Raw genomic sequence first — 24,094 nt, 5'->3', positions numbered from 1 at the left:
ACATTGTAGTTACACTGCTAATACAGAAATTTCAAATAAAGCATTACCCACTAAATTATGCAGGTCATTGGATTTTACACTCTTAGAGGCAAGAAACAAAAATACACTTGAAAGAATATTGTATTGTTTATGATATGTTGTGCTGGCTCTTAAGAGCTTTTTGGTTTCTTCTGCAGATCACTTGAAATTCATACGGATCACTACTTCTGCACTTATTTTCTGCAGCCGGTCACATTGGGGTTTTATTCTTGAATAAGGACTGAAACTGTCACAAACGCAGTGCCACGTCTCCCAGAAACCCTACAATAAATCTAAATGCAATTGAGATGTTAGCCAATCAGTACAGAATATTCTCTTGACGGCAGTAGTGCAGCGACTAACTAAGTGGTTGGGGATACTGAGCTGACACATGTGCAGACAGCTACTGTTTAAGTTATTAACGTTGTTCAGAAAGAAAACGGCCGTATACATGCACTGTTGCCCGAAAAACTCATTCCAACAGTGCATAAAATAGCTACTCTTTGCAATCACTTCTAACCTTTCACACTGATGTTTCTGTGTGATCTCGTGGCGCAACGGTAGCGCGTCTGACTCCAGATCAGAAGGTTGCGTGTTCAAATCACGTCGGGATCAGACATTTCTCTTTACCTTCATTAGTTTCTTGATTCCACTTTCATTTTTTGGAAATGCATATTTCAACATTAAGTACATGAAATTACATGCTACTTATGTGTACTTACATTGGAAGTACAGGACAGATTACATTGTAGTTACACTGCTAATACAGAAATTTCAAATAAAGTATTACCCACTAAATTATGCAGGTCATTGGATTTTACACTATTAGAGGCAAGAAACAAAAATACACTTGAAAGAATATTGTATTGTTTATGATATGTTGTGCTGGCTCTTAAGAGCTTTTTGGTTTCTTCTGCAGATCACTTGAAATTCATACGGATCACTACTTCTGCACTTATTTTCTGCAGCCGGTCACATTGGGGTTTTATTCTTGAATAAGGACTGAAACTGTCACAAACGCAGTGCCACGTCTCCCAGAAACCCTACAATAAATCTAAATGCAATTGAGATGTTAGCCAATCAGTACAGAATATTCTCTTGACGGCAGTAGTGCAGCGACTAACTAAGTGGTTGGGGATACTGAGCTGACACATGTGCAGACAGCTACTGTTTAAGTTATTAACGTTGTTCAGAAAGAAAACGGCCGTATACATGCACTGTTGCCCGAAAAACTCATTCCAACAGTGCATAAAATAGCTACTCTTTGCAATCACTTCTAACCTTTCACACTGATGTTTCTGTGTGATCTCGTGGCGCAACGGTAGCGCGTCTGACTCCAGATCAGAAGGTTGCGTGTTCAAATCACGTCGGGATCAGACATTTCTATTTACCTTCATTAGTTTCTTGATTCCACTTTCATTTTTTGGAAACGCATATTTCAACATTAAGTACATGAAATTACATTCTACTTATGTGTACTTACATTGGAAGTACAGGACAGATTACATTGTAGTTACACTGCTAATACAGAAATTTCAAATAAAGCATTACCCACTAAATTATGCAGGTCATTGGATTTTACACTCTTAGAGGCAAGAAACAAAAATACACTTGAAAGAATATTGTATTGTTTATGATATGTTGTGCTGGCTCTTAAGAGCTTTTTGGTTTCTTCTGCAGATCACTTGAAATTCATACGGATCACTACTTCTGCACTTATTTTCTGCAGCCGGTCACATTGGGGTTTTATTCTTGAATAAGGACTGAAACTGTCACAAACGCAGTGCCACGTCTCCCAGAAACCCTACAATAAATCTAAATGCAATTGAGATGTTAGCCAATCAGTACAGAATATTCTCTTGACGGCAGTAGTGCAGCGACTAACTAAGTGGTTGGGGATACTGAGCTGACACATGTGCAGACAGCTACTGTTTAAGTTATTAACGTTGTTCAGAAAGAAAACGGCCGTATACATGCACTGTTGCCCGAAAAACTCATTCCAACAGTGCATAAAATAGCTACTCTTTGCAATCACTTCTAACCTTTCACACTGATGTTTCTGTGTGATCTCGTGGCGCAACGGTAGCGCGTCTGACTCCAGATCAGAAGGTTGCGTGTTAAAATCACGTCGGGATCAGACATTTCTATTTACCTTCATTAGTTTCTTGATTCCACTTTCATTTTTTGGAAACGCATATTTCAACATTAAGTACATGAAATTACATTCTACTTATGTGTACTTACATTGGAAGTACAGGACAGATTACATTGTAGTTACACTGCTAATACAGAAATTTCAAATAAAGCATTACCCACTAAATTATGCAGGTCATTGGATTTTACACTCTTAGAGGCAAGAAACAAAAATACACTTGAAAGAATATTGTATTGTTTATGATATGTTGTGCTGGCTCTTAAGAGCTTTTTGGTTTCTTCTGCAGATCACTTGAAATTCATACGGATCACTACTTCTGCACTTATTTTCTGCAGCCGGTCACATTGGGGTTTTATTCTTGAATAAGGACTGAAACTGTCACAAACGCAGTGCCACGTCTCCCAGAAACCCTACAATAAATCTAAATGCAATTGAGATGTTAGCCAATCAGTACAGAATATTCTCTTGACGGCAGTAGTGCAGCGACTAACTAAGTGGTTGGGGATACTGAGCTGACACATGTGCAGACAGCTACTGTTTAAGTTATTAACGTTGTTCAGAAAGAAAACGGCCGTATACATGCACTGTTGCCCGAAAAACTCATTCCAACAGTGCATAAAATAGCTACTCTTTGCAATCACTTCTAACCTTTCACACTGATGTTTCTGTGTGATCTCGTGGCGCAACGGTAGCGCGTCTGACTCCAGATCAGAAGGTTGCGTGTTCAAATCACGTCGGGATCAGACATTTCTATTTACCTTCATTAGTTTCTTGATTCCACTTTCATTTTTTGGAAACGCATATTTCAACATTAAGTACATGAAATTACATTCTACTTATGTGTACTTACATTGGAAGTACAGGACAGATTACATTGTAGTTACACTGCTAATACAGAAATTTCAAATAAAGCATTACCCACTAAATTATGCAGGTCATTGGATTTTACACTCTTAGAGGCAAGAAACAAAAATACACTTGAAAGAATATTGTATTGTTTATGATATGTTGTGCTGGCTCTTAAGAGCTTTTTGGTTTCTTCTGCAGATCACTTGAAATTCATACGGATCACTACTTCTGCACTTATTTTCTGCAGCCGGTCACATTGGGGTTTTATTCTTGAATAAGGACTGAAACTGTCACAAACGCAGTGCCACGTCTCCCAGAAACCCTACAATAAATCTAAATGCAATTGAGATGTTAGCCAATCAGTACAGAATATTCTCTTGACGGCAGTAGTGCAGCGACTAACTAAGTGGTTGGGGATACTGAGCTGACACATGTGCAGACAGCTACTGTTTAAGTTATTAACGTTGTTCAGAAAGAAAACGGCCGTATACATGCACTGTTGCCCGAAAAACTCATTCCAACAGTGCATAAAATAGCTACTCTTTGCAATCACTTCTAACCTTTCACACTGATGTTTCTGTGTGATCTCGTGGCGCAACGGTAGCGCGTCTGACTCCAGATCAGAAGGTTGCGTGTTAAAATCACGTCGGGATCAGACATTTCTCTTTACCTTCATTAGTTTCTTGATTCCACTTTCATTTTTTGGAAATGCATATTTCAACATTAAGTACATGAAATTACATTCTACTTATGTGTACTTACATTGGAAGTACAGGACAGATTACATTGTAGTTACACTGCTAATACAGAAATTTCAAATAAAGCATTACCCACTAAATTATGCAGGTCATTGGATTTTACACTCTTAGAGGCAAGAAACAAAAATACACTTGAAAGAATATTGTATTGTTTATGATATGTTGTGCTGGCTCTTAAGAGCTTTTTGGTTTCTTCTGCAGATCATTTGAAATTTATACGGATCACTACTTCTGCACTTATTGGCTGCAGACATTTCTCTTTACCTTCATTAGTTTCTTGATTCCACTTTCATTTTTTGGAAATGCATATTTCAACATTAAGTACATGAAATTACATGCTACTTATGTGTACTTACATTGGAAGTACAGGACAGATTACATTGTAGTTACACTGCTAATACAGAAATTTCAAATAAAGCATTACCCACTAAATTATGCAGGTCATTGGATTTTACACTCTTAGAGGCAAGAAACAAAAATACACTTGAAAGAATATTGTATTGTTTATGATATGTTGTGCTGGCTCTTAAGAGCTTTTTGGTTTCTTCTGCAGATCACTTGAAATTCATACGGATCACTACTTCTGCACTTATTTTCTGCAGCCGGTCACATTGGGGTTTTATTCTTGAATAAGGACTGAAACTGTCACAAACGCAGTGCCACGTCTCCCAGAAACCCTACAATAAATCTAAATGCAATTGAGATGTTAGCCAATCAGTACAGAATATTCTCTTGACGGCAGTAGTGCAGCGACTAACTAAGTGGTTGGGGATACTGAGCTGACACATGTGCAGACAGCTACTGTTTAAGTTATTAACGTTGTTCAGAAAGAAAACGGCCGTATACATGCACTGTTGCCCGAGAAACTCATTCCAACAGTGCATAAAATAGCTACTCTTTGCAATCACTTCTAACCTTTCACACTGATGTTTCTGTGTGATCTCGTGGCGCAACGGTAGCGCGTCTGACTCCAGATCAGAAGGTTGCGTGTTCAAATCACGTCGGGATCAGACATTTCTCTTTACCTTCATTAGTTTCTTGATTCCACTTTCATTTTTTGGAAATGCATATTTCAACATTAAGTACATGAAATTACATGCTACTTATGTGTACTTACATTGGAAGTACAGGACAGATTACATTGTAGTTACACTGCTAATACAGAAATTTCAAATAAAGTATTACCCACTAAATTATGCAGGTCATTGGATTTTACACTATTAGAGGCAAGAAACAAAAATACACTTGAAAGAATATTGTATTGTTTATGATATGTTGTGCTGGCTCTTAAGAGCTTTTTGGTTTCTTCTGCAGATCACTTGAAATTCATACGGATCACTACTTCTGCACTTATTTTCTGCAGCCGGTCACATTGGGGTTTTATTCTTGAATAAGGACTGAAACTGTCACAAACGCAGTGCCACGTCTCCCAGAAACCCTACAATAAATCTAAATGCAATTGAGATGTTAGCCAATCAGTACAGAATATTCTCTTGACGGCAGTAGTGCAGCGACTAACTAAGTGGTTGGGGATACTGAGCTGACACATGTGCAGACAGCTACTGTTTAAGTTATTAACGTTGTTCAGAAAGAAAACGGCCGTATACATGCACTGTTGCCCGAAAAACTCATTCCAACAGTGCATAAAATAGCTACTCTTTGCAATCACTTCTAACCTTTCACACTGATGCTTCTGTGTGATCTCGTGGCGCAACGGTAGCGCGTCTGACTCCAGATCAGAAGGTTGCGTGTTCAAATCACGTTGGGATCAGACATTTCTATTTACCTTCATTAGTTTCTTGATTCCACTTTCATTTTTTGGAAACGCATATTTCAACATTAAGTACATGAAATTACATTCTACTTATGTGTACTTACATTGGAAGTACAGGACAGATTACATTGTAGTTACACTGCTAATACAGAAATTTCAAATAAAGTATTACCCACTAAATTATGCAGGTCATTGGATTTTACACTATTAGAGGCAAGAAACAAAAATACACTTGAAAGAATATTGTATTGTTTATGATATGTTGTGCTGGCTCTTAAGAGCTTTTTGGTTTCTTCTGCAGATCACTTGAAATTCATACGGATCACTACTTCTGCACTTATTTTCTGCAGCCGGTCACATTGGGGTTTTATTCTTGAATAAGGACTGAAACTGTCACAAACGCAGTGCCACGTCTCCCAGAAACCCTACAATAAATCTAAATGCAATTGAGATGTTAGCCAATCAGTACAGAATATTCTCTTGACGGCAGTAGTGCAGCGACTAACTAAGTGGTTGGGGATACTGAGCTGACACATGTGCAGACAGCTACTGTTTAAGTTATTAACGTTGTTCAGAAAGAAAACAGCCGTATACATGCACTGTTGCCCGAAAAACTCATTCCAACAGTGCATAAAATAGCTACTCTTTGCAATCACTTCTAACCTTTCACACTGATGTTTCTGTGTGATCTCGTGGCGCAACGGTAGCGCGTCTGACTCCAGATCAGAAGGTTGCGTGTTCAAATCACGTCGGGATCAGACATTTCTATTTACCTTCATTAGTTTCTTGATTCCACTTTCATTTTTTGGAAACGCATATTTCAACATTAAGTACATGAATTTACATTCTACTTATGTGTACTTACATTGGAAGTACAGGACAGATTACATTGTAGTTACACTGCTAATACAGAAATTTCAAATAAAGTATTACCCACTAAATTATGCAGGTCATTGGATTTTACACTCTTAGAGGCAAGAAACAAAAATACACTTGAAAGAATATTGTATTGTTTATGATATGTTGTGCTGGCTCTTAAGAGCTTTTTGGTTTCTTCTGCAGATCACTTGAAATTCATACGGATCACTACTTCTGCACTTATTTTCTGCAGCCGGTCACATTGGGGTTTTATTCTTGAATAAGGACTGAAACTGTCACAAACGCAGTGCCACGTCTCCCAGAAACCCTACAATAAATCTAAATGCAATTGAGATGTTAGCCAATCAGTACAGAATATTCTCTTGACGGCAGTAGTGCAGCGACTAACTAAGTGGTTGGGGATACTGAGCTGACACATGTGCAGACAGCTACTGTTTAAGTTATTAACGTTGTTCAGAAAGAAAACGGCCGTATACATGCACTGTTGCCCGAAAAACTCATTCCAACAGTGCATAAAATAGCTACTCTTTGCAATCACTTCTACCTTTCACACTGATGTTTCGGTGTGATCTCGTGGCGCAACGGTAGCGCGTCTGACTCCAGATCAGAAGGTTGCGTGTTCAAATCACGTCGGGATCAGACATTTCTCTTTACCTTCATTAGTTTCTTGATTCCACTTTCATTTTTTGGAAATGCATATTTCAACATTAAGTACATGAAATTACATGCTACTTATGTGTACTTACATTGGAAGTACAGGACAGATTACATTGTAGTTACACTGCTAATACAGAAATTTCAAATAAAGTATTACCCACTAAATTATGCAGGTCATTGGATTTTACACTCTTAGAGGCAAGAAACAAAAATACACTTGAAAGAATATTGTATTGTTTATGATATGTTGTGCTGGCTCTTAAGAGCTTTTTGGTTTCTTCTGCAGATCATTTGAAATTTATACGGATCACTACTTCTGCACTTATTGGCTGCAGACATTTCTCTTTACCTTCATTAGTTTCTTGATTCCACTTTCATTTTTTGGAAATGCATATTTCAACATTAAGTACATGAAATTACATGCTACTTATGTGTACTTACATTGGAAGTACAGGACAGATTACATTGTAGTTACACTGCTAATACAGAAATTTCAAATAAAGCATTACCCACTAAATTATGCAGGTCATTGGATTTTACACTCTTAGAGGCAAGAAACAAAAATACACTTGAAAGAATATTGTATTGTTTATGATATGTTGTGCTGGCTCTTAAGAGCTTTTTGGTTTCTTCTGCAGATCACTTGAAATTCATACGGATCACTACTTCTGCACTTATTTGCTGCAGCCGGTCACATTGGGGTTTTATTCTTGAATAAGGACTGAAACTGTCACAAACGCAGTGCCACGTCTCCCAGAAACCCTACAATAAATCTAAATGCAATTGAGATGTTAGCCAATCAGTACAGAATATTCTCTTGACGGCAGTAGTGCAGCGACTAACTAAGTGGTTGGGGATACTGAGCTGACACATGTGCAGACAGCTACTGTTTAAGTTATTAACGTTGTTCAGAAAGAAAACGGCCGTATACATGCACTGTTGCCCGAAAAACTCATTCCAACAGTGCATAAAATAGCTACTCTTTGCAATCACTTCTAACCTTTCACACTGATGTTTCTGTGTGATCTCGTGGCGCAACGGTAGCGCGTCTGACTCCAGATCAGAAGGTTGCGTGTTCAAATCACGTCGGGATCAGACATTTCTATTTACCTTCATTAGTTTCTTGATTCCACTTTCATTTTTTGGAAACGCATATTTCAACATTAAGTACATGAAATTACATTTTACTTATGTGTACTTACATTGGAAGTACAGGACAGATTACATTGTAGTTACACTGCTAATACAGAAATTTCAAATAAAGCATTACCCACTAAATTATGCAGGTCATTGGATTTTACACTCTTAGAGGCAAGAAACAAAAATACACTTGAAAGAATATTGTATTGTTTATGATATGTTGTTCTGGCTCTTAAGAGCTTTTTGGTTTCTTCTGCAGATCACTTGAAATTCATACGGATCACTACTTCTGCACTTATTTGCTGCAGCCGGTCACATTGGGGTTTTATTCTTGAATAGGGACTGAAACTGCCACAAACGCAGTGCCAAGTCTCCCAGAAACCCTACAATAAAACTAAATGCAATTGAGATGTTAGCCAATCAGTACAGAATATTCTCTTGACGGCAGTAGTGCAGCGACTAACTAAGTGGTTGGGGATACTGAGCTGACACATGTGCAGACAGCTACTGTTTAAGTTATTAACGTTGTTCAGAAAGAAAACGGCCGTATACATGCACTGTTGCCCGAAAAACTCATTCCAACAGTGCATAAAATAGCTACTCTTTGCAATCACTTCTAACCTTTCACACTGATGTTTCGGTGTGATCTCGTGGCGCAACGGTAGCGCGTCTGACTCCAGATCAGAAGGTTGCGTGTTCAAATCACGTCGGGATCAGACATTTCTATTTACCTTCATTAGTTTCTTGATTCCACTTTCATTTTTTGGAAACGCATATTTCAACATTAAGTACATGAAATTACATTTTACTTATGTGTACTTACATTGGAAGTACAGGACAGATTACATTGTAGTTACACTGCTAATACAGAAATTTCAAATAAAGCATTACCCACTAAATTATGCAGGTCATTGGATTTTACACTCTTAGAGGCAAGAAACAAAAATACACTTGAAAGAATATTGTATTGTTTATGATATGTTGTGCTGGCTCTTAAGAGCTTTTTGGTTTCTTCTGCAGATCACTTGAAATTCATACGGATCACTACTTCTGCACTTATTTGCTGCAGCCGGTCACATTGGGGTTTTATTCTTGAATAGGGACTGAAACTGCCACAAACGCAGTGCCACGTCTCCCAGAAACCCTACAATAAAACTAAATGCAATTGAGATGTTAGCCAATCAGTACAGAATATTCTCTTGACGGCAGTAGTGCAGCGACTAACTAAGTGGTTGGGGATACTGAGCTGACACATGTGCAGACAGCTACTGTTTAAGTTATTAACGTTGTTCAGAAAGAAAACGGCCATATACATGCACTGTTGCCCGAAAAACTCATTCCAACAGTGCATAAAATAGCTACTCTTTGCAATCACTTCTAACCTTTCACACTGATGTTTCGGTGTGATCTCGTGGCGCAACGGTAGCGCGTCTGACTCCAGATCAGAAGGTTGCGTGTTCAAATCACGTCGGGATCAGACATTTCTATTTACCTTCATTAGTTTCTTGATTCCACTTTCATTTTTTGGAAACGCATATTTCAACATTAAGTACATGAAATTACATTCTACTTATGTGTACTTACATTGGAAGTACAGGACAGATTACATTGTAGTTACACTGCTAATACAGAAATTTCAAATAAAGCATTACCCACTAAATTATGCAGGTCATTGGATTTTACACTCTTAGAGGCAAGAAACAAAAATACACTTGAAAGAATATTGTATTGTTTATGATATGTTGTGCTGGCTCTTAAGAGCTTTTTGGTTTCTTCTGCAGATCATTTGAAATTTATACGGATCACTACTTCTGCACTTATTGGCTGCAGACATTTCTCTTTACCTTCATTAGTTTCTTGATTCCACTTTCATTTTTTGGAAATGCATATTTCAACATTAAGTACATGAAATTACATGCTACTTATGTGTACTTACATTGGAAGTACAGGACAAATTACATTGTAGTTACACTGCTAATACAGAAATTTCAAATAAAGCATTACCCACTAAATTATGCAGGTCATTGGATTTTACACTCTTAGAGGCAAGAAACAAAAATACACTTGAAAGAATATTGTATTGTTTATGATATGTTGTTCTGGCTCTTAAGAGCTTTTTGGTTTCTTCTGCAGATCACTTGAAATTCATACGGATCACTACTTCTGCACTTATTTGCTGCAGCCGGTCACATTGGGGTTTTATTCTTGAATAGGGACTGAAACTGCCACAAACGCAGTGCCACGTCTCCCAGAAACCCTACAATAAAACTAAATGCAATTGAGATGTTAGCCAATCAGTACAGAATATTCTCTTGACGGCAGTAGTGCAGCGACTAACTAAGTGGTTGGGGATACTGAGCTGACACATGTGCAGACAGCTACTGTTTAAGTTATTAACGTTGTTCAGAAAGAAAACGGCCGTATACATGCACTGTTGCCCGAAAAACTCATTCCAACAGTGCATAAAATAGCTACTCTTTGCAATCACTTCTAACCTTTCACACTGATGTTTCTGTGTGATCTCGTGGCGCAACGGTAGCGCGTCTGACTCCAGATCAGAAGGTTGCGTGTTCAAATCACGTCGGGATCAGACATTTCTATTTACCTTCATTAGTTTCTTGATTCCACTTTCATTTTTTGGAAACGCATATTTCAACATTAAGTACATGAAATTACATTTTACTTATGTGTACTTACATTGGAAGTACAGGACAGATTACATTGTAGTTACACTGCTAATACAGAAATTTCAAATAAAGCATTACCCACTAAATTATGCAGGTCATTGGATTTTACACTCTTAGAGGCAAGAAACAAAAATACACTTGAAAGAATATTGTATTGTTTATGATATGTTGTGCTGGCTCTTAAGAGCTTTTTGGTTTCTTCTGCAGATCACTTGAAATTCATACGGATCACTACTTCTGCACTTATTTGCTGCAGCCGGTCACATTGGGGTTTTATTCTTGAATAGGGACTGAAACTGCCACAAACGCAGTGCCACGTCTCCCAGAAACCCTACAATAAAACTAAATGCAATTGAGATGTTAGCCAATCAGTACAGAATATTCTCTTGACGGCAGTAGTGCAGCGACTAACTAAGTGGTTGGGGATTCTGAGCTGACACATGTGCAGACAGCTACTGTTTAAGTTATTAACGTTGTTCAGAAAGAAAACGGCCGTATACATGCACTGTTGCCCGAAAAACTCATTCCAACAGTGCATAAAATAGCTACTCTTTGCAATCACTTCTAACCTTTCACACTGATGTTTCGGTGTGATCTCGTGGCGCAACGGTAGCGCGTCTGACTCCAGATCAGAAGGTTGCGTGTTCAAATCACGTCGGGATCAGACATTTCTATTTACCTTCATTAGTTTCTTGATTCCACTTTCATTTTTTGGAAACGCATATTTCAACATTAAGTACATGAAATTACATTTTACTTATGTGTACTTACATTGGAAGTACAGGACAGATTACATTGTAGTTACACTGCTAATACAGAAATTTCAAATAAAGCATTACCCACTAAATTATGCAGGTCATTGGATTTTACACTCTTAGAGGCAAGAAACAAAAATACACTTGAAAGAATATTGTATTGTTTATGATATGTTGTGCTGGCTCTTAAGAGCTTTTTGGTTTCTTCTGCAGATCACTTGAAATTCATACGGATCACTACTTCTGCACTTATTTGCTGCAGCCGGTCACATTGGGGTTTTATTCTTGAATAGGGACTGAAACTGCCACAAACGCAGTGCCACGTCTCCCAGAAACCCTACAATAAAACTAAATGCAATTGAGATGTTAGCCAATCAGTACAGAATATTCTCTTGACGGCAGTAGTGCAGCGACTAACTAAGTGGTTGGGGATACTGAGCTGACACATGTGCAGACAGCTACTGTTTAAGTTATTAACGTTGTTCAGAAAGAAAACGGCCGTATACATGCACTGTTGCCCGAAAAACTCATTCCAACAGTGCATAAAATAGCTACTCTTTGCAATCACTTCTAACCTTTCACACTGATGTTTCGGTGTGATCTCGTGGCGCAACGGTAGCGCGTCTGACTCCAGATCAGAAGGTTGCGTGTTCAAATCACGTCGGGATCAGACATTTCTATTTACCTTCATTAGTTTCTTGATTCCACTTTCATTTTTTGGAAACGCATATTTCAACATTAAGTACATGAAATTACATTCTACTTATGTGTACTTACATTGGAAGTACAGGACAGATTACATTGTAGTTACACTGCTAATACAGAAATTTCAAATAAAGCATTACCCACTAAATTATGCAGGTCATTGGATTTTACACTCTTAGAGGCAAGAAACAAAAATACACTTGAAAGAATATTGTATTGTTTATGATATGTTGTGCTGGCTCTTAAGAGCTTTTTGGTTTCTTCTGCAGATCATTTGAAATTTATACGGATCACTACTTCTGCACTTATTGGCTGCAGACATTTCTCTTTACCTTCATTAGTTTCTTGATTCCACTTTCATTTTTTGGAAATGCATATTTCAACATTAAGTACATGAAATTACATGCTACTTATGTGTACTTACATTGGAAGTACAGGACAGATTACATTGTAGTTACACTGCTAATACAGAAATTTCAAATAAAGCATTACCCACTAAATTATGCAGGTCATTGGATTTTACACTCTTAGAGGCAAGAAACAAAAATACACTTGAAAGAATATTGTATTGTTTATGATATGTTGTTCTGGCTCTTAAGAGCTTTTTGGTTTCTTCTGCAGATCACTTGAAATTCATACGGATCACTACTTCTGCACTTATTTGCTGCAGCCGGTCACATTGGGGTTTTATTCTTGAATAGGGACTGAAACTGCCACAAACGCAGTGCCACGTCTCCCAGAAACCCTACAATAAAACTAAATGCAATTGAGATGTTAGCCAATCAGTACAGAATATTCTCTTGACGGCAGTAGTGCAGCGACTAACTAAGTGGTTGGGGATACTGAGCTGACACATGTGCAGACAGCTACTGTTTAAGTTATTAACGTTGTTCAGAAAGAAAACGGCCGTATACATGCACTGTTGCCCGAAAAACTCATTCCAACAGTGCATAAAATAGCTACTCTTTGCAATCACTTCTAACCTTTCACACTGATGTTTCGGTGTGATCTCGTGGCGCAACGGTAGCGCGTCTGACTCCAGATCAGAAGGTTGCGTGTTCAAATCACGTCGGGATCAGACATTTCTATTTACCTTCATTAGTTTCTTGATTCCACTTTCATTTTTTGGAAACGCATATTTCAACATTAAGTACATGAAATTACATTTTACTTATGTGTACTTACATTGGAAGTACAGGACAGATTACATTGTAGTTACACTGCTAATACAGAAATTTCAAATAAAGCATTACCCACTAAATTATGCAGGTCATTGGATTTTACACTCTTAGAGGCAAGAAACAAAAATACACTTGAAAGAATATTGTATTGTTTATGATATGTTGTGCTGGCTCTTAAGAGCTTTTTGGTTTCTTCTGCAGATCACTTGAAATTCATACGGATCACTACTTCTGCACTTATTTGCTGCAGCCGGTCACATTGGGGTTTTATTCTTGAATAGGGACTGAAACTGCCACAAACGCAGTGCCACGTCTCCCAGAAACCCTACAATAAAACTAAATGCAATTGAGATGTTAGCCAATCAGTACAGAATATTCTCTTGACGGCAGTAGTGCAGCGACTAACTAAGTGGTTGGGGATTCTGAGCTGACACATGTGCAGACAGCTACTGTTTAAGTTATTAACGTTGTTCAGAAAGAAAACGGCCGTATACATGCACTGTTGCCCGAAAAACTCATTCCAACAGTGCATAAAATAGCTACTCTTTGCAATCACTTCTAACCTTTCACACTGATGTTTCGGTGTGATCTCGTGGCGCAACGGTAGCGCGTCTGACTCCAGATCAGAAGGTTGCGTGTTCAAATCACGTCGGGATCAGACATTTCTATTTACCTTCATTAGTTTCTTGATTCCACTTTCATTTTTTGGAAACGCATATTTCAACATTAAGTACATGAAATTACATTCTACTTATGTGTACTTACATTGGAAGTACAGGACAGATTACATTGTAGTTACACTGCTAATACAGAAATTTCAAATAAAGCATTACCCACTAAATTATGCAGGTCATTGGATTTTACACTCTTAGAGGCAAGAAACAAAAATACACTTGAAAGAATATTGTATTGTTTATGATATGTTGTTCTGGCTCTTAAGAGCTTTTTGGTTTCTTCTGCAGATCACTTGAAATTCATACGGATCACTACTTCTGCACTTATTTGCTGCAGCCGGTCACATTGGGGTTTTATTCTTGAATAGGGACTGAAACTGCCACAAACGCAGTGCCACGTCTCCCAGAAACCCTACAATAAAACTAAATGCAATTGAGATGTTAGCCAATCAGTACAGAATATTCTCTTGACGGCAGTAGTGCAGCGACTAACTAAGTGGTTGGGGATACTGAGCTGACACATGTGCAGACAGCTACTGTTTAAGTTATTAACGTTGTTCAGAAAGAAAACGGCCGTATACATGCACTGTTGCCCGAAAAACTCATTCCAACAGTGCATAAAATAGCTACTCTTTGCAATCACTTCTAACCTTTCACACTGATGTTTCTGTGTGATCTCGTGGCGCAACGGTAGCGCGTCTGACTCCAGATCAGAAGGTTGCGTGTTCAAATCACGTCGGGATCAGACATTTCTATTTACCTTCATTAGTTTCTTGATTCCACTTTCATTTTTTGGAAACGCATATTTCAACATTAAGTACATGAAATTACATTTTACTTATGTGTACTTACATTGGAAGTACAGGACAGATTACATTGTAGTTACACTGCTAATACAGAAATTTCAAATAAAGCATTACCCACTAAATTATGCAGGTCATTGGATTTTACACTCTTAGAGGCAAGAAACAAAAATACACTTGAAAGAATATTGTATTGTTTATGATATGTTGTGCTGGCTCTTAAGAGCTTTTTGGTTTCTTCTGCAGATCACTTGAAATTCATACGGATCACTACTTCTGCACTTATTTTCTGCAGCCGGTCACATTGGGGTTTTATTCTTGAATAAGGACTGAAACTGTCACAAACGCAGTGCCACGTCTCCCAGAAACCCTACAATAAATCTAAATGCAATTGAGATGTTAGCCAATCAGTACAGAATATTCTCTTGACGGCAGTAGTGCAGCGACTAACTAAGTGGTTGGGGATACTGAGCTGACACATGTGCAGACAGCTACTGTTTAAGTTATTAACGTTGTTCAGAAAGAAAACGGCCGTATACATGCACTGTTGCCCGAAAAACTCATTCCAACAGTGCATAAAATAGCTACTCTTTGCAATCACTTCTAACCTTTCACACTGATGTTTCTGTGTGATCTCGTGGCGCAACGGTAGCGCGTCTGACTCCAGATCAGAAGGTTGCGTGTTCAAATCACGTCGGGATCAGACATTTCTCTTTACCTTCATTAGTTTCTTGATTCCACTTTCATTTTTTGGAAATGCATATTTCAACATTAAGTACATGAAATTACATGCTACTTATGTGTACTTACATTGGAAGTACAGGACAGATTACATTGTAGTTACACTGCTAATACAGAAATTTCAAATAAAGTATTACCCACTAAATTATGCAGGTCATTGGATTTTACACTATTAGAGGCAAGAAACAAAAATACACTTGAAAGAATATTGTATTGTTTATGATATGTTGTGCTGGCTCTTAAGAGCTTTTTGGTTTCTTCTGCAGATCACTTGAAATTCATACGGATCACTACTTCTGCACTTATTTTCTGCAGCCGGTCACATTGGGGTTTTATTCTTGAATAAGGACTGAAACTGTCACAAACGCAGTGCCACGTCTCCCAGAAACCCTACAATAAATCTAAATGCAATTGAGATGTTAGCCAATCAGTACAGAATATTCTCTTGACGGCAGTAGTGCAGCGACTAACTAAGTGGTTGGGGATACTGAGCTGACACATGTGCAGACAGCTACTGTTTAAGTTATTAACGTTGTTCAGAAAGAAAACGGCCGTATACATGCACTGTTGCCCGAAAAACTCATTCCAACAGTGCATAAAATAGCTACTCTTTGCAATCACTTCTAACCTTTCACACTGATGTTTCTGTGTGATCTCGTGGCGCAACGGTAGCGCGTCTGACTCCAGATCAGAAGGTTGCGTGTTCAAATCACGTCGGGATCAGACATTTCTATTTACCTTCATTAGTTTCTTGATTCCACTTTCATTTTTTGGAAACGCATATTTCAACATTAAGTACATGAAATTACATTCTACTTATGTGTACTTACATTGGAAGTACAGGACAGATTACATTGTAGTTACACTGCTAATACAGAAATTTCAAATAAAGCATTACCCACTAAATTATGCAGGTCATTGGATTTTACACTCTTAGAGGCAAGAAACAAAAATACACTTGAAAGAATATTGTATTGTTTATGATATGTTGTGCTGGCTCTTAAGAGCTTTTTGGTTTCTTCTGCAGATCACTTGAAATTCATACGGATCACTACTTCTGCACTTATTTTCTGCAGCCGGTCACATTGGGGTTTTATTCTTGAATAAGGACTGAAACTGTCACAAACGCAGTGCCACGTCTCCCAGAAACCCTACAATAAATCTAAATGCAATTGAGATGTTAGCCAATCAGTACAGAATATTCTCTTGACGGCAGTAGTGCAGCGACTAACTAAGTGGTTGGGGATACTGAGCTGACACATGTGCAGACAGCTACTGTTTAAGTTATTAACGTTGTTCAGAAAGAAAACGGCCGTATACATGCACTGTTGCCCGAAAAACTCATTCCAACAGTGCATAAAATAGCTACTCTTTGCAATCACTTCTAACCTTTCACACTGATGTTTCTGTGTGATCTCGTGGCGCAACGGTAGCGCGTCTGACTCCAGATCAGAAGGTTGCGTGTTCAAATCACGTCGGGATCAGACATTTCTCTTTACCTTCATTAGTTTCTTGATTCCACTTTCATTTTTTGGAAATGCATATTTCAACATTAAGTACATGAAATTACATGCTACTTATGTGTACTTACATTGGAAGTACAGGACAGATTACATTGTAGTTACACTGCTAATACAGAAATTTCAAATAAAGCATTACCCACTAAATTATGCAGGTCATTGGATTTTACACTCTTAGAGGCAAGAAACAAAAATACACTTGAAAGAATATTGTATTGTTTATGATATGTTGTGCTGGCTCTTAAGAGCTTTTTGGTTTCTTCTGCAGATCACTTGAAATTCATACGGATCACTACTTCTGCACTTATTTGCTGCAGCCGGTCACATTGGGGTTTTATTCTTGAATAAGGACTGAAACTGTCACAAACGCAGTGCCACGTCTCCCAGAAACCCTACAATAAATCTAAATGCAATTGAGATGTTAGCCAATCAGTACAGAATATTCTCTTGACGGCAGTAGTGCAGCGACTAACTAAGTGGTTGGGGATACTGAGCTGACACATGTGCAGACAGCTACTGTTTAAGTTATTAACGTTGTTCAGAAAGAAAACGGCCGTATACATGCACTGTTGCCCGAAAAACTCATTCCAACAGTGCATAAAATAGCTACTCTTTGCAATCACTTCTAACCTTTCACACTGATGTTTCTGTGTGATCTCGTGGCGCAACGGTAGCGCGTCTGACTCCAGATCAGAAGGTTGCGTGTTCAAATCACGTCGGGATCAGACATTTCTATTTACCTTCATTAGTTTCTTGATTCCACTTTCATTTTTTGGAAACGCATATTTCAACATTAAGTACATGAAATTACATTCTACTTATGTGTACTTACATTGGAAGTACAGGACAGATTACATTGTAGTTACACTGCTAATACAGAAATTTCAAATAAAGCATTACCCACTAAATTATGCAGGTCATTGGATTTTACACTCTTAGAGGCAAGAAACAAAAATACACTTGAAAGAATATTGTATTGTTTATGATATGTTGTGCTGGCTCTTAAGAGCTTTTTGGTTTCTTCTGCAGATCACTTGGAATTCATACGGATCACTACTTCTGCACTTATTTGCTGCAGCCGGTCACATTGGTGTTTTATTCTTGAATAGGGACTGAAACTGCCACAAAAGCAGTGCCACGTCTCCCAGAAACCCTACAATAAATCTAAATGCAATTGAGATGTTAGCCAATCAGTACAGAATATTCTCTTGACGGCAGTAGTGCAGCGACTAACTAAGTGGTTGGGGATACTGAGCTGACACATGTGCAGACAGCTACTGTTTAAGTTATTAACGTTGTTCAGAAAGAAAACGGCCGTATACATGCACTGTTGCCCGAAAAACTCATTCCAACAGTGCATAAAATAGCTACTCTTTGCAATCACTTCTAACCTTTCACACTGATTTTTCGGTGTGATCTCGTGGCGCAACGGTAGCGCGTCTGACTCCAGATCAGAAGGTTGCGTGTTCAAATCACGTCGGGATCAGACATATCTATTTACCTTCATTAGTTTCTTGATTCCACTTTCATTTTTTGGAAACGCATATTTCAACATTAAGTACATGAAATTACATTCTACTTATGTGTACTTACATTGGAAGTACAGGACAGATTACACTGTAGTTACACTGCTAATACAGAAATTTCAAATAAAGCATTACCCACTAAATTATGCAGGTCATTGGATTTTACACTCTTAGAGGCAAGAAACAAAAATACACTTGAAAGAATATTGTATTGTTTATGATATGTTGTGCTGGCTCTTAAGAGCTTTTTGGTTTCTTCTGCAGATCATTTGAAATTTATACGGATCACTACTTCTGCACTTATTGGCTGCAGACATTTCTCTTTACCTTCATTAGTTTCTTGATTCCACTTTCATTTTTTGGAAATGCATATTTCAACATTAAGTACATGAAATTACATGCTACTTATGTGTACTTACATTGGAAGTACAGGACAGATTACATTGTAGTTACACTGCTAATACAGAAATTTCAAATAAAGCATTACCCACTAAATTATGCAGGTCATTGGATTTTACACTCTTAGAGGCAAGAAACAAAAATACACTTGAAAGAATATTGTATTGTTTATGATATGTTGTGCTGGCTCTTAAGAGCTTTTTGGTTTCTTCTGCAGATCACTTGAAATTCATACGGATCACTACTTCTGCACTTATTTGCTGCAGCCGGTCACATTGGGGTTTTATTCTTGAATAAGGACTGAAACTGTCACAAACGCAGTGCCACGTCTCCCAGAAACCCTACAATAAATCTAAATGCAATTGAGATGTTAGCCAATCAGTACAGAATATTCTCTTGACGGCAGTAGTGCAGCGACTAACTAAGTGGTTGGGGATACTGAGCTGACACATGTGCAGACAGCTACTGTTTAAGTTATTAACGTTGTTCAGAAAGAAAACGGCCGTATACATGCACTGTTGCCCGAAAAACTCATTCCAACAGTGCATAAAATAGCTACTCTTTGCAATCACTTCTAACCTTTCACACTGATGTTTCTGTGTGATCTCGTGGCGCAACGGTAGCGCGTCTGACTCCAGATCAGAAGGTTGCGTGTTAAAATCACGTCGGGATCAGACATTTCTCTTTACCTTCATTAGTTTCTTGATTCCACTTTCATTTTTTGGAAATGCATATTTCAACATTAAGTACATGAAATTACATGCTACTTATGTGTACTTACATTGGAAGTACAGGACAGATTACATTGTAGTTACACTGCTAATACAGAAATTTCAAATAAAGTATTACCCACTAAATTATGCAGGTCATTGGATTTTACACTCTTAGAGGCAAGAAACAAAAATACACTTGAAAGAATATTGTATTGTTTATGATATGTTGTTCTGGCTCTTAAGAGCTTTTTGGTTTCTTCTGCAGATCACTTGAAATTCATACGGATCACTACTTCTGCACTTATTTGCTGCAGCCGGTCACATTGGGGTTTTATTCTTGAATAGGGACTGAAACTGCCACAAACGCAGTGCCACGTCTCCCAGAAACCCTACAATAAAACTAAATGCAATTGAGATGTTAGCCAATCAGTACAGAATATTCTCTTGACGGCAGTAGTGCAGCGACTAACTAAGTGGTTGGGGATACTGAGCTGACACATGTGCAGACAGCTACTGTTTAAGTTATTAACGTTGTTCAGAAAGAAAACGGCCGTATACATGCACTGTTGCCCGAAAAACTCATTCCAACAGTGCATAAAATAGCTACTCTTTGCAATCACTTCTAACCTTTCACACTGATGTTTCTGTGTGATCTCGTGGCGCAACGGTAGCGCGTCTGACTCCAGATCAGAAGGTTGCGTGTTCAAATCACGTCGGGATCAGACATTTCTATTTACCTTCATTAGTTTCTTGATTCCACTTTCATTTTTTGGAAACGCATATTTCAACATTAAGTACATGAAATTACATTCTACTTATGTGTACTTACATTGGAAGTACAGGACAGATTACATTGTAGTTACACTGCTAATACAGAAATTTCAAATAAAGTATTACCCACTAAATTATGCAGGTCATTGGATTTTACACTCTTAGAGGCAAGAAACAAAAATACACTTGAAAGAATATTGTATTGTTTATGATATGTTGTGCTGGCTCTTAAGAGCTTTTTGGTTTCTTCTGCAGATCACTTGAAATTCATACGGATCACTACTTCTGCACTTATTTTCTGCAGCCGGTCACATTGGGGTTTTATTCTTGAATAAGGACTGAAACTGTCACAAACGCAGTGCCACGTCTCCCAGAAACCCTACAATAAATCTAAATGCAATTGAGATGTTAGCCAATCAGTACAGAATATTCTCTTGACGGCAGTAGTGCAGCGACTAACTAAGTGGTTGGGGATACTGAGCTGACACATGTGCAGACAGCTACTGTTTAAGTTATTAACGTTGTTCAGAAAGAAAACGGCCGTATACATGCACTGTTGCCCGAAAAACTCATTCCAACAGTGCATAAAATAGCTACTCTTTGCAATCACTTCTAACCTTTCACACTGATGTTTCTGTGTGATCTCGTGGCGCAACGGTAGCGCGTCTGACTCCAGATCAGAAGGTTGCGTGTTCAAATCACGTCGGGATCAGACATTTCTCTTTACCTTCATTAGTTTCTTGATTCCACTTTCATTTTTTGGAAATGCATATTTCAACATTAAGTACATGAAATTACATGCTACTTATGTGTACTTACATTGGAAGTACAGGACAGATTACATTGTAGTTACACTGCTAATACAGAAATTTCAAATAAAGCATTACCCACTAAATTATGCAGGTCATTGGATTTTACACTCTTGGAGGCAAGAAACAAAAATACACTTGAAAGAATATTGTATTGTTTATGATATGTTGTTCTGGCTCTTAAGAGCTTTTTGGTTTCTTCTGCAGATCACTTGAAATTCATACGGATCACTACTTCTGCACTTATTTGCTGCAGCCGGTCACATTGGGGTTTTATTCTTGAATAGGGACTGAAACTGCCACAAACGCAGTGCCACGTCTCCCAGAAACCCTACAATAAAACTAAATGCAATTGAGATGTTAGCCAATCAGTACAGAATATTCTCTTGACGGCAGTAGTGCAGCGACTAACTAAGTGGTTGGGGATACTGAGCTGACACATGTGCAGACAGCTACTGTTTAAGTTATTAACGTTGTTCAGAAAGAAAACGGCCGTATACATGCACTGTTGCCCGAAAAACTCATTCCAACAGTGCATAAAATAGCTACTCTTTGCAATCACTTCTAACCTTTCACACTGATGTTTCTGTGTGATCTCGTGGCGCAACGGTAGCGCGTCTGACTCCAGATCAGAAGGTTGCGTGTTCAAATCACGTCGGGATCAGACATTTCTATTTACCTTCATTAGTTTCTTGATTCCACTTTCATTTTTTGGAAACGCATATTTCAACATTAAGTACATGAAATTACATTCTACTTATGTGTACTTACATTGGAAGTACAGGACAGATTACATTGTAGTTACACTGCTAATACAGAAATTTCAAATAAAGTATTACCCACTAAATTATGCAGGTCATTGGATTTTACACTCTTAGAGGCAAGAAACAAAAATACACTTGAAAGAATATTGTATTGTTTATGATATGTTGTGCTGGCTCTTAAGAGCTTTTTGGTTTCTTCTGCAGATCACTTGAAATTCATACGGATCACTACTTCTGCACTTATTTTCTGCAGCCGGTCACATTGGGGTTTTATTCTTGAATAAGGACTGAAACTGTCACAAACGCAGTGCCACGTCTCCCAGAAACCCTACAATAAATCTAAATGCAATTGAGATGTTAGCCAATCAGTACAGAATATTCTCTTGACGGCAGTAGTGCAGCGACTAACTAAGTGGTTGGGGATACTGAGCTGACACATGTGCAGACAGCTACTGTTTAAGTTATTAACGTTGTTCAGAAAGAAAACGGCCGTATACATGCACTGTTGCCCGAAAAACTCATTCCAACAGTGCATAAAATAGCTACTCTTTGCAATCACTTCTAACCTTTCACACTGATGTTTCTGTGTGATCTCGTGGCGCAACGGTAGCGCGTCTGACTCCAGATCAGAAGGTTGCGTGTTCAAATCACGTCGGGATCAGACATTTCTCTTTACCTTCATTAGTTTCTTGATTCCACTTTCATTTTTTGGAAATGCATATTTCAACATTAAGTACATGAAATTACATGCTACTTATGTGTACTTACATTGGAAGTACAGGACAGATTACATTGTAGTTACACTGCTAATACAGAAATTTCAAATAAAGCATTACCCACTAAATTATGCAGGTCATTGGATTTTACACTCTTAGAGGCAAGAAACAAAAATACACTTGAAAGAATATTGTATTGTTTATGATATGTTGTGCTGGCTCTTAAGAGCTTTTTGGTTTCTTCTGCAGATCACTTGAAATTCATACGGATCACTACTTCTGCACTTATTTGCTGCAGCCGGTCACATTGGGGTTTTATTCTTGAATAAGGACTGAAACTGTCACAAACGCAGTGCCACGTCTCCCAGAAACCCTACAATAAATCTAAATGCAATTGAGATGTTAGCCAATCAGTACAGAATATTCTCTTGACGGCAGTAGTGCAGCGACTAACTAAGTGGTTGGGGATACTGAGCTGACACATGTGCAGACAGCTACTGTTTAAGTTATTAACGTTGTTCAGAAAGAAAACGGCCGTATACATGCACTGTTGCCCGAAAAACTCATTCCAACAGTGCATAAAATAGCTACTCTTTGCAATCACTTCTAACCTTTCACACTGATGTTTCTGTGTGATCTCGTGGCGCAACGGTAGCGCGTCTGACTCCAGATCAGAAGGTTGCGTGTTCAAATCACGTCGGGATCAGACATTTCTATTTACCTTCATTAGTTTCTTGATTCCACTTTCATTTTTTGGAAACGCATATTTCAACATTAAGTACATGAAATTACATTCTACTTATGTGTACTTACATTGGAAGTACAGGACAGATTACATTGTAGTTACACTGCTAATACAGAAATTTCAAATAAAGTATTACCCACTAAATTATGCAGGTCATTGGATTTTACACTCTTAGAGGCAAGAAACAAAAATACACTTGAAAGAATATTGTATTGTTTATGATATGTTGTGCTGGCTCTTAAGAGCTTTTTGGTTTCTTCTGCAGATCACTTGAAATTCATACGGATCACTACTTCTGCACTTATTTTCTGCAGCCGGTCACATTGGGGTTTTATTCTTGAATAAGGACTGAAAC

General features: G+C 38.1%; 25 non-coding genes across 25 annotated transcripts; all 25 read left to right on the top strand.

The window, feature by feature from the left end:
* The first annotated feature begins 561 nt into the window (after window positions 1-561).
* On the top strand, window positions 562-633 carry TRNAW-CCA (transfer RNA tryptophan (anticodon CCA)). Its single transcript has one exon. It is a non-coding gene; the product is annotated as a tRNA-Trp (tRNA).
* Window positions 634-1,322: 689 nt separating this feature from the next.
* Window positions 1,323-1,394, top strand: TRNAW-CCA (transfer RNA tryptophan (anticodon CCA)). The gene has a single exon. It is a non-coding gene; the product is annotated as a tRNA-Trp (tRNA).
* Window positions 1,395-2,844: 1,450 nt separating this feature from the next.
* TRNAW-CCA (transfer RNA tryptophan (anticodon CCA)) lies at window positions 2,845-2,916 on the top strand. Its single transcript has one exon. It is a non-coding gene; the product is annotated as a tRNA-Trp (tRNA).
* A 1,802-nt stretch (window positions 2,917-4,718) lies between these two features.
* On the top strand, window positions 4,719-4,790 carry TRNAW-CCA (transfer RNA tryptophan (anticodon CCA)). Its single transcript has one exon. It is a non-coding gene; the product is annotated as a tRNA-Trp (tRNA).
* Window positions 4,791-6,240: 1,450 nt separating this feature from the next.
* On the top strand, window positions 6,241-6,312 carry TRNAW-CCA (transfer RNA tryptophan (anticodon CCA)). The gene has a single exon. It is a non-coding gene; the product is annotated as a tRNA-Trp (tRNA).
* Window positions 6,313-7,000: 688 nt separating this feature from the next.
* Window positions 7,001-7,072, top strand: TRNAW-CCA (transfer RNA tryptophan (anticodon CCA)). Its single transcript has one exon. It is a non-coding gene; the product is annotated as a tRNA-Trp (tRNA).
* A 1,041-nt stretch (window positions 7,073-8,113) lies between these two features.
* Window positions 8,114-8,185, top strand: TRNAW-CCA (transfer RNA tryptophan (anticodon CCA)). The gene has a single exon. It is a non-coding gene; the product is annotated as a tRNA-Trp (tRNA).
* A 689-nt stretch (window positions 8,186-8,874) lies between these two features.
* TRNAW-CCA (transfer RNA tryptophan (anticodon CCA)) lies at window positions 8,875-8,946 on the top strand. Its single transcript has one exon. It is a non-coding gene; the product is annotated as a tRNA-Trp (tRNA).
* Window positions 8,947-9,635: 689 nt separating this feature from the next.
* Window positions 9,636-9,707, top strand: TRNAW-CCA (transfer RNA tryptophan (anticodon CCA)). The gene has a single exon. It is a non-coding gene; the product is annotated as a tRNA-Trp (tRNA).
* Window positions 9,708-10,748: 1,041 nt separating this feature from the next.
* On the top strand, window positions 10,749-10,820 carry TRNAW-CCA (transfer RNA tryptophan (anticodon CCA)). Its single transcript has one exon. It is a non-coding gene; the product is annotated as a tRNA-Trp (tRNA).
* A 689-nt stretch (window positions 10,821-11,509) lies between these two features.
* Window positions 11,510-11,581, top strand: TRNAW-CCA (transfer RNA tryptophan (anticodon CCA)). Its single transcript has one exon. It is a non-coding gene; the product is annotated as a tRNA-Trp (tRNA).
* A 689-nt stretch (window positions 11,582-12,270) lies between these two features.
* Window positions 12,271-12,342, top strand: TRNAW-CCA (transfer RNA tryptophan (anticodon CCA)). Its single transcript has one exon. It is a non-coding gene; the product is annotated as a tRNA-Trp (tRNA).
* Window positions 12,343-13,383: 1,041 nt separating this feature from the next.
* Window positions 13,384-13,455, top strand: TRNAW-CCA (transfer RNA tryptophan (anticodon CCA)). Its single transcript has one exon. It is a non-coding gene; the product is annotated as a tRNA-Trp (tRNA).
* A 689-nt stretch (window positions 13,456-14,144) lies between these two features.
* On the top strand, window positions 14,145-14,216 carry TRNAW-CCA (transfer RNA tryptophan (anticodon CCA)). Its single transcript has one exon. It is a non-coding gene; the product is annotated as a tRNA-Trp (tRNA).
* Window positions 14,217-14,905: 689 nt separating this feature from the next.
* Window positions 14,906-14,977, top strand: TRNAW-CCA (transfer RNA tryptophan (anticodon CCA)). The gene has a single exon. It is a non-coding gene; the product is annotated as a tRNA-Trp (tRNA).
* A 689-nt stretch (window positions 14,978-15,666) lies between these two features.
* On the top strand, window positions 15,667-15,738 carry TRNAW-CCA (transfer RNA tryptophan (anticodon CCA)). The gene has a single exon. It is a non-coding gene; the product is annotated as a tRNA-Trp (tRNA).
* Window positions 15,739-16,427: 689 nt separating this feature from the next.
* On the top strand, window positions 16,428-16,499 carry TRNAW-CCA (transfer RNA tryptophan (anticodon CCA)). The gene has a single exon. It is a non-coding gene; the product is annotated as a tRNA-Trp (tRNA).
* A 689-nt stretch (window positions 16,500-17,188) lies between these two features.
* On the top strand, window positions 17,189-17,260 carry TRNAW-CCA (transfer RNA tryptophan (anticodon CCA)). Its single transcript has one exon. It is a non-coding gene; the product is annotated as a tRNA-Trp (tRNA).
* A 689-nt stretch (window positions 17,261-17,949) lies between these two features.
* TRNAW-CCA (transfer RNA tryptophan (anticodon CCA)) lies at window positions 17,950-18,021 on the top strand. The gene has a single exon. It is a non-coding gene; the product is annotated as a tRNA-Trp (tRNA).
* Window positions 18,022-18,710: 689 nt separating this feature from the next.
* TRNAW-CCA (transfer RNA tryptophan (anticodon CCA)) lies at window positions 18,711-18,782 on the top strand. The gene has a single exon. It is a non-coding gene; the product is annotated as a tRNA-Trp (tRNA).
* A 1,802-nt stretch (window positions 18,783-20,584) lies between these two features.
* TRNAW-CCA (transfer RNA tryptophan (anticodon CCA)) lies at window positions 20,585-20,656 on the top strand. The gene has a single exon. It is a non-coding gene; the product is annotated as a tRNA-Trp (tRNA).
* A 689-nt stretch (window positions 20,657-21,345) lies between these two features.
* Window positions 21,346-21,417, top strand: TRNAW-CCA (transfer RNA tryptophan (anticodon CCA)). Its single transcript has one exon. It is a non-coding gene; the product is annotated as a tRNA-Trp (tRNA).
* A 689-nt stretch (window positions 21,418-22,106) lies between these two features.
* On the top strand, window positions 22,107-22,178 carry TRNAW-CCA (transfer RNA tryptophan (anticodon CCA)). The gene has a single exon. It is a non-coding gene; the product is annotated as a tRNA-Trp (tRNA).
* A 689-nt stretch (window positions 22,179-22,867) lies between these two features.
* Window positions 22,868-22,939, top strand: TRNAW-CCA (transfer RNA tryptophan (anticodon CCA)). Its single transcript has one exon. It is a non-coding gene; the product is annotated as a tRNA-Trp (tRNA).
* A 689-nt stretch (window positions 22,940-23,628) lies between these two features.
* Window positions 23,629-23,700, top strand: TRNAW-CCA (transfer RNA tryptophan (anticodon CCA)). Its single transcript has one exon. It is a non-coding gene; the product is annotated as a tRNA-Trp (tRNA).
* The last annotated feature ends 394 nt before the right edge of the window (window positions 23,701-24,094 follow it).

This window comes from Ascaphus truei, chromosome 6, assembly GCF_040206685.1.
Source record: "Ascaphus truei isolate aAscTru1 chromosome 6, aAscTru1.hap1, whole genome shotgun sequence".
Classification (NCBI taxonomy): Eukaryota; Metazoa; Chordata; class Amphibia; order Anura; family Ascaphidae; genus Ascaphus; species Ascaphus truei.
Note: the sequence above shows the minus strand (reverse complement) of the source record. Positions and strands in the feature narration are given on the sequence as shown.